The following is a 9271-nucleotide window of genomic DNA, read 5'->3' as shown; positions in this document are numbered from 1 at the left end:
GGCTTTAGAGCAAAAGCAGGTTTTTTTGTTTTTTTTTCTGCCCTGATAATATTTTAAAATTGAAACATAGTTGATTTACAATGTTTTTTCAGGTGTAAAGCAAAGTGATTCAGATATATACATATTCTTTTTCAGATTCTTTTCCATCTTGGTTATTACAAGCTTTTGAATACAGTTCCCTGTGCTGCACAGTAGGTCCTTGATGTTCACAGTAGTCCTTGATGTTTATCTATTTTATATATAGTAGTGTGTCTGTTAATCCCAAACTCCTAATTTATCCCCCCCAGTCCTTTCCCCTTTGGTAACAATAAGTTTGTTTTCTATGTCTGTGAGTCTGTTTCTGTTATGTAAATAAGTTCATTTGTATCATTTTTTTTTTAAGATTCCACATATAAGTGATATATGATATTTGTCTTTCTCTGCCTGACTTACTTCACTTAATGCGATAATCTCTAGGTCCATCCATGTTGATGCAAATGGAATTATTTCATTCCTTTTTTTTTTTTTTGCTTTTTTGTTTCTTTAATTTAATTTAATTTTTATTTGTTTTTTTACTTTTGGCTATGTTGGGTCTTCATTGCTGCACGCGGGCTTTCTCTAGTTGCGGTGAGTGGGGGCTGCTCTTTGTTGCAGTACGCAGGCTTCTCATTGCAGTGGCTTCTCTTGTTGCAGAGCATGGGCTCTAGGCACGCAGTCTTCAGTAGTTGTGTCACGTGGGCTTCAGTAGTTGTGGCTCGCGGGCTCTAGAGCGCAGACTCAGTAGTTGTGGCACATGGGCTTAATTGCTCCACGGCATGTGGGATATTCCTGGACCAGGGATCGCACCCGTGTACCCTGCATTGGCAGGCAGATTCTTATCCAGTGCGCCACCAGGGAAGCTCATTTCATTCTTTTTTATGGCTGAGTAATATTGCATTGTATATATGTACCACATCTTCTTTATCCATTTATCTGTTGATGGACATTTAGGTTGCTTCGATGTCTTGGCTATTGTAAATAGTGTTGCTATGAACATTGGGGTGCATGTATCTTTTTGAATTACAGTTTTCATCAAAAGCAGGGTTTTTTGAGAAGAAATTTTGTCTCAAGATTGCAACGTCAACTCCTGGCTGGATTTCCAGCCTGCTGGCCTGCTCTGCAGACTTCAGGCTTGTCAGTGCTCACAATTACATGAGTCAATTACTTAAAATAAATTTCTCTCTCTCTCTCTCTCTCTCTCTCTCTATATATATATATATATATATATACACATTTATATATATATATACATGAATTGACATATATATTTCACATTCTATGGAAAACTCAGACCAATTCAATCACATTTGTGTACCTGAGTAATAGCTGGAGTTTTTAAGATGGAAATTCAGAACCATTCAATCTGGATGAACTTTCTTCTTGCCCCTCTGAGTTTGTACTAAATGAACTGACAACATTCTTAATTTCAATTCAGATGCTACAAAGTCCTATCTGAGGGAAGTGAGAAAGATGTTTGGATGTCAGGCTGCCTGGAGATACACACAAGAGAACTCTAGGGAGTGAGAGGACCAGCAGGGAGCATTCACTGAATGAGACCCACAGAGTTCAGACCTGATTTCCACTCACAACCTGAAATCTTACTCCTTCCAGGAGTAAGTTTTGAGGACAGAATGTGGAGAAGTCTGTGCTACTAATGGCCTGTTGGGGAAGGACAGGCTTCCTAGTCTAGAGGGAAGAGCCAAACAAGACTATATTCCACAACAGAAGAACACTTTTTACCAAATATAATGACACAGGCAATGAGAATATGGGTAATATGGAACTAAATTACAAGCCCAATCTGTAATGTTAAAAAAAGGCTCTAAATGACAAAGTTATTTCCATGTGCAAAGACTGGTATTACTCTTTCCATTCTTTACAAGAGAGATATAGTCTCTGCCTATGAATGAGTCACTTTCCTAAAATATGGAGTTCTGTCCTAAGAAGACCTGAACTCTGCTTATATTTCTCACAACCATTAAAGAACAATTAGCATTAACTCCTTCTAGCCTAATATTTTCAAAAACCTCAAGGACCCTTACTAGAAGCAAGAGGCATTTCCATACTATTCACCCAAATCTCTTAACCCCAGAACAAAGATGCAAAAATAGAAAAATGGAGAAGCAGAGGTCAAGTTATAATCCTGGTATCTTTCTCTTTTCCTTTCTACCTAGCTGTTCACCAAATCTGTTTCCTTTATCTCCTGCTCCACAGCTAGACTACAGCCTCCCTGCAGTTGGGTGTGGTTATATGACAAAGTTTTGGTCAGTGGAATGTGAGGGAAAGTCCTGGGTGCCACTTTGCAGCCTGCCCTCCCCGTCAGACCTCCCACATGTGACCCTCCATGCTCTTTCCTTTTTGGCAACAATCTTGGAAATCCCTAGTTGAAGATAGAAGCCACAGGATGGAATGACCTTGATCCCTGAATCACCACCTGGAGAGCTGCCTGCTGATCAGAAACACCTGTGTTGGACTTCATCTGAGCAAGAAATAAACTTCCATTGTGTTAAAGCACTGTGATTAGGGGTTTATCTGCTAAGGCAGTGAATTCTTAATCAACACAGTGAGTGAAGAGCATTGCTGTCACCTTTAATGTACTTCAGGGAAAGCCCACAAGTTTATTTTAATCTATTGATTGGGAATGTCATTTATGGCAATGTGGCTGATATAATGAAATGCCAAATCAGCCCCAAATGCGGATGCCACATAGAATTTATTTAAATGAGATTGAATATATGATAAGTGAGATTGAATATACGATAGAAATTAAATATGACTCTTCAATTCTAGATTGCAATTCCCTCCACCCTCCAAGTGCTGTGCTGGTGTGTTAAGCCTTCATGGCCTGGAAATTTTTTATCAGCTGTGGAGAGTGGAGGCACTGGTAACCAGGGAGGAAAGTAGACGCAAGGTGGCTAGGGGCTGGGGGCAGCCAATTCTTTCCTCTCTAGGTGTTTTGCCTTCCTAGGTTTTCACACACGGCCACCAGACACACAGTGACTAAGAGAGGAATTAGCATGGTTTTCTCTACTCTGTTCTTACAGAATAAAACCAACTAAAGAACACTTCATTAAAAGAGTTGTGTGTTGATTGTCTTGTTGTTGTTGCTATTATTATTATTGCAAATAACTCATTTGTAAATTGATTGTTTAAAACTTGAAGCCCATTTCCCTAAAGAGTCAATGTTATATAGGCTATGAGGTTTCAAAGATGATATACAAAATTTTATTTAACCCATTTTGTTATCTATCTATCTAAGTGTTGGGAAAGGCAGTCTCATATATGTGCCTTTCAACCCAAACTGCTGTAAGGCACCTATTTTGACCCCTGCTTAGGCATATAAATATGGGCCTTGGGCCTAGAACACTTCCTTACCAAGAGATAAAGAGCCACACAGCCTGTGCTGGGTTTACCACCTTCCCTATCTCAGGCTCAATGTGGGCTCCTTTGTTCCGCTTAGGTATCTGCATCAGTGACCTCAGGCACACTCCCGGCATTCAGTATTTCAGACTCCATGGAGTAGAGGTCGGGGTCCTTCTAGGACAGCACAAGAGGGGTGCCAGTAGGCCATTTGCCCTGCATTGGCTGCCAGGCGGACCTGCTTGCCATGGGGAACCATGTACACTACTGGAGCTGCTTTTGCTCTCTTTCTTCTCTATGTGAGTAAAGTGTTGTTCCGTCCAGTGCTTGACTGTATTGTGTTTTCCTTGGCAACTCCGATACTTAAGATGCTGTGGGCAGAAGCGTTTGGAGTTCTATTCCTGGTGGCTGGCATTGTGATGATCTGTGCTATCCTCCATGCAGTTGAATTCCTCCCCAGGCATGGTCCTCCCCAGTGTATAGTCCTCCCCAGTGCATGGCATTCTGTTCATCCATCTGTCTATTGATTGATCGATCAGTCAATCAACCAAGATTTTCGAGATGTCAAAAACCAATATTTTTGACATCTTGAGGGCAGACAAAGGTGAATAAGATGTAGTTTCTGTCTTGAAACAGCTGTCAGGCAGAGTTGATGTAGCAAAAACACTGTTAATTGTAGTCTCATATCCATCTTCCTGTCTTACTTGACAAGAGACCTCTGATTTTGTTGGGGTGGGGGCAATATACCAGCCCCAGGTGACAGCTCAAGATTAGTTTTAAACCAGCGATCCTAAATTCTGATGTGCATGAATTAGAATTAGGCTCTAGTGCTAGGAGGATTTGGGACAAGTTTTGTTTTCCTGATGAAAGCAGTGTGCCTGACATTGCTCCCTTTCTCTCTTCCAGCTGCGACCATGGACTTTGTTTCTGAAGCAGTATAAGCCATTCTGCAACCTTGAGCAAGAAACCAAATTGTTCTGAGTCAGCAAATCCCAATTTGTTTAAGCCACTGCCAGTTGGGTTTTCTGGTACTTGCAGCTGAAAACATTCCTAGTTGATGAAGGAGACATGAGAATAACATACAGCTGTGAGGCAAACCGCATTTAAGGGCTGTAACAGACAGGTGGTGCTGGGTGATTCAGAGAGTGGTGAGATGGAAAGCTTCATGAAAGAGGTAACATTTTGGATTTGGGCAGGGCTCTGAGGATCAGGTATGGCTTAGACTGGAGGATGCGGGGAGGGAGGAATTATAGGCAGAGAGAACTGCACAGGAAGGACGTGTGTGGCAAAGCTGGGGTCTGTTTGGGGATTTGTGAGGAGCTGAGTGTGCTTTGTGTATAACATGTGGGGAGTGGAAATGGTAGATAAGTTTGGAGAGGTTGATCAATGCCTTCTGCAGAGGACCCTAAAGGCCAAGGTGGTATTTGTTCTTAGCTGGGTGAGCTTTAACGAGGTGAGACAGCAACATAATCAGAGGTGCAGTTCAGAAAGCTGGTCTTGGTGGCCATGTTTATGAGAGAATGTTGGGGAAGGAGAGCAGATATGGAAAAACCACCAATTTAGGTTCCTCCAACTGTCTAAGTGAGAGAAAATAAAGACCTGAATTAGATAGATATGGTTTTGAAAAAGAACAGATTGAGAGGCACAGGGAAGGTGGAGTAGGCACTTGGCACTTGGTGGAGGCAGGGCCTATCACACCTGCCTTCCTTGGTAAGGCCTTGTCCCGGCTTCTGGAATCTGGTGTATGGTCGGGCCATCCGAGATGGCTGTTCTCTTGCTCTCTGTATATCCCCTGCTCAACCACTCCCCGCTTCACTCACATGACTATCCAGTCTTCTTAATTATAGGGCTTCATTAGTAACTGGGCAACTGATGAGGCCACCTGACGTCAATGCCCCCTGTAAGTGGTAGCCTCCTTCTCCCCGGAGTACTGAAAGACTGCTGCCAGGTCCTGCCTGCCCTCTGCTGCACAGGGTGGGATGTCACTGTAGGACTTTGCTTCAGATATGTAAGATCCTCCTATCCAGTAAACTGGTGATGTCTCTGTCTCTTTCTTCAGTCTTGAGGCTGGGTAACTACAAGGCTTGTGGGCCTGCAGGGTGCAGCCCAACATCTGGAGATGAGGTTTCTTCATGGCTTTCCCTCTGCCTGGAGCATACCTCTGCCTTCTGCCTGTCACTCATCACCTCTCTAGACCTTTCAATACCAGGCTCAAATCCCACCTTAAAAGAGCCCTCATGGGGACTTCCCTGGTGGCGCAGTGGTTAAGAATACACCCGCCAATGCAGGAGACACGCGTTTGATCCCTGGGCCAGGAAGATCCCACATGCCGTGGAGCAACTAAGCCCGTGCACCACAATTACTGAGCCTGCATTCTAGAGCCCGTGTGCCACAACTACTGAAGCCTGCCCACCTAGAGCCTGTGCTCCACAACAAGAGAAGCCACCACAATGAGAAGCCCATGCACTGCAATGAAGAGCAACCCCGCCCGCCACGACTAGAGAAAGCCCGCACACAGCAACGAAGACCCAACACAGCCCCCCGCACCAAAAAAAGCCCTCATGTCACCAACAGGAGAATGAACAAACTGTGGTACAGCCATACAATGGAAGGTATTCAGTAATGAAAAGGAACAAACCAGTGATACATGCAACAACGTGGGTGAATCTCAAATAAATTTTGCTGAGTGAAGTAAGCCAGACCAAGAGAGTACATACTGTGAAGTTCAGGAACAGGAAGAACTAATCTATGAGAAAAAAAGCCCAGAATAGTGGTTGCCTCTGGGGGATGGGGATTGACTAGGAAGGGATATGAGGGAATTTTCTGGGGTGATGGACAGAGGTTTGTGTCACAGTCATATGCTTTTGTTAAAACTTGTAGAATGCTCCACTTAAGATCTGCATTTTGCTACGTAAATTTTGCCAAAATAGAGTAACAAATATTGAAATATAGTTAATGATATACAAGCTGAAGAATCTATGAATGAAGCATACTGATACCTACAATTTACTTTTGAGATGCATCAAAATATAAGATGTATAGATGGATGTTTGGCAAAAAATGTGATAAAGCAGAGACAGCAAAGTGTTAACAATGATAGAATCCAGGTGATGGGTAAATTCTCTCAACTTTTCTGTGTGCTTGAAAGAGTTCATAATAAAATAAAATGCTGTTGGTGGGGGTGGGAAATGCCAGGTTTCTGTTATGCTAATTCACCTCTCAGAGAGTACTGGGCAGTGCAAAACCAACCTGTGGGCAAGCTTTGGCCTTTTGAAGGGGGCTGTGACCAGAGGCTGAAAAAGGGGCAGTCTCATTCAGGGTCCCTTTCCCAAATGATTCTGGCTGGTAGATGGAGTAGAAAATCTTTGTTCTCTCCAGTTTTTCCTGAGTCCAGTATCACCATGTCTCCTTGCAGATTAACCCTCTATTCCTTCAAGTGTTTGTCTTCTGTGTGTCCTATGGCCCTGGGGCAAGGAGGTAGAGGACACCTAAAATTTCTCTTCCAATAAACACATTTCACATTTATTTACTTTTACTATTGACTGCAGAGTTATTTGAAATAGCACACAACAACGCGATTTGCTCTTTTTTTCGTCCCAAGGATAAAGAGGTTTAACAGAAATGTCAATGTACAGCAGCACCCCCTTATCCAAGGTTTCTTTCTGCAGTTTTAGTTACCCAAGGTCAACCACAGTCCGAAATATTAAATGGAAAATTCCAGAAATAATTAGTTTTAAACCTCACACCGTTCTGAGTAGTGTGATGAACTCTCACACGGTGGCCCACTTTGTCCCTCCCAGGACATGAATCATCCCTTTGTCCTGCCTGTTAGGACTTAGTAGCCAATTCATTTATCAGATCAACTGTTCAGGTGTGCATCACCCCTGATTATTTGGCTGAGTATAGATTTATCAGTTGAAAGTAACTTCTCTCAATTTTGAAGGCATGGTTCTATTATTTCAGTTTTTTTTTTATTCCCTCTCTCCTTCCTTCCTTCCTTAAAGGTAACTCAAATTCAGTGGGTCCAAAGCCAAAATCAAACTCCAGAAAATCCCGTTACCTCCAACTTTTTAAAAAAATTTAATTTTACTTATTTTTGGCTGCATTGGGTCTTTGTTGCCGTGTGCAGGCTTTCTCTAGTTGTGACGAGCAGAGGATACTCTTTGTTGCAGTGCACGGGCTTCTCACTGTGGTGGCTTCTCTTGTGGCAGAGCACGGGCTCTAGGCGCGTGGGCTTCAGTAGTTGCAAGACGCGTGTTCAGTAGTTGTGGCATATGGACCCTAGAGTGCATGGGCTCAGTAGTTGTGGCACGCAGGATCTAGGGTGCAGGCTCAGTAGTTGTGGCATATGGGCTTAGTTGCTCCATAGCATGTGGGATATTCCTGGACCAGGGATCGAACCCATGTCCCCTGCATTGGCAGGTGGATTCTTAACCACTGTGTCACCAGGGAAGTCCCTACTTCCAACTTTTAAATCTATCCTAAATCAAATATTTTTACTATGCCCAATCCTCTAGTCTGAATTACCATCATTCCTCTCCTGAACTTCTAATTGATTTTCCTAATTCTGTATATTTTTAAATTGTAAAATATTTCAAACAAACTATGTGTGGCTTTATACTTTTTACTATATTAAAAAGTATGAAAATCTTACATACACAATCATAAATATATGGAATTGCTTTAAGTGTTTAGCATTCGCTGTTCCTATGCATGCCAGCAGCCTCTTATTGCAAATACCTGGGACTCTAGCAGCTGGAGTGTGTTCAATACACAGGTCAGGGAGCTGACAAACCTGGGAGCAGCCCCAAATCAACGAGTTCGGGATAAATACTCCGGATTTCCTCCCCTCCATTTCCCAGATATCTCAGCACTATTGAGTTTGTTGCCCAATGGGAATCTGCTCACTGACCTTGAACTGGCCTTCTTACCTTCCCGGTTTTACTTTTCCACATACCAATTGGTGCTTTCTGGTATCATCTATCAAATAAACTGCTTCATTCAAATTCTAGTCTCAGGATCTGCTCTGGGGGAAACCCAATATAAGACAGTAACATACTCATTTTGTCACTGGACTTGCAGGTTGTTTTGTTTTTCACTGTTACAAACAAGGCCGCAACATTTTTCTACAAACTTCTCAAGATTCATGTAGGAGGTTATCTCTTGGTATTGAGTGGAACTGCTGGGTCAAAGGGTATGTGCATCTTCATCCTTAATAAATATTGCCAACATTTTAACAGTCTGACAATGTTAAGTATTGGAGAGAATGCCACATCTGATGTGTATGGATGGTACCTTGCTGTAGTTTCATTTATTTTTTAAAAATTTATTTATTTTTCTGTTTTTGGCTGCATTGGGTCTTCATTGCTGCACGCAGGCTTTCTCTAGTTGTGGCGAGCGGGAGCTCCTCTTCGTTGCGGTGCATGGGCTTCTCATTGTGGTAGCTTCTTGTTGCGGAGCACGGGCTCTAGGCATGCAGGCTTCAGTAGTTGTGGCACGTGGGCTCAGTAATTGTGGCTCGTGGGCTCTAGAGCACAGGCTCATTAGTTGTGGTGCACAGGCTTAGCTGCTCCAAAGCATGTGGGATCTTCCTGGACCAGGGCTTGAACCCATGTCCCCTGCATTGGCAAGCAGATTCTTTTCTTTTTCTTCTGTAGTACGTGGGCCTCTCCCGTTGCGGAGCACAGGCTCCGGACACGCAGGCTCAGCGGCCATGGCTCATGGGCCTAGCCGCTCCACATCATGTGGGATCTTCCCGGACTGGGGCACAAACCCGTGTCCCCTGCATCGGCAGGCAGACTCTCAACCACTGCGCCACCAGGGGAGCCCCAAGCAAATTCTTAACCACTGTGCCACCAGAGAAGCCCTTGCTGTAGTTTTAATTTGCATTTCC

This window comes from Leucopleurus acutus, assembly GCF_964270905.1.
Source record: "Leucopleurus acutus genome assembly, chromosome: 3".
Taxonomy (NCBI): domain Eukaryota; kingdom Metazoa; phylum Chordata; class Mammalia; order Artiodactyla; family Delphinidae; genus Leucopleurus; species Leucopleurus acutus.
Note: the sequence above shows the minus strand (reverse complement) of the source record.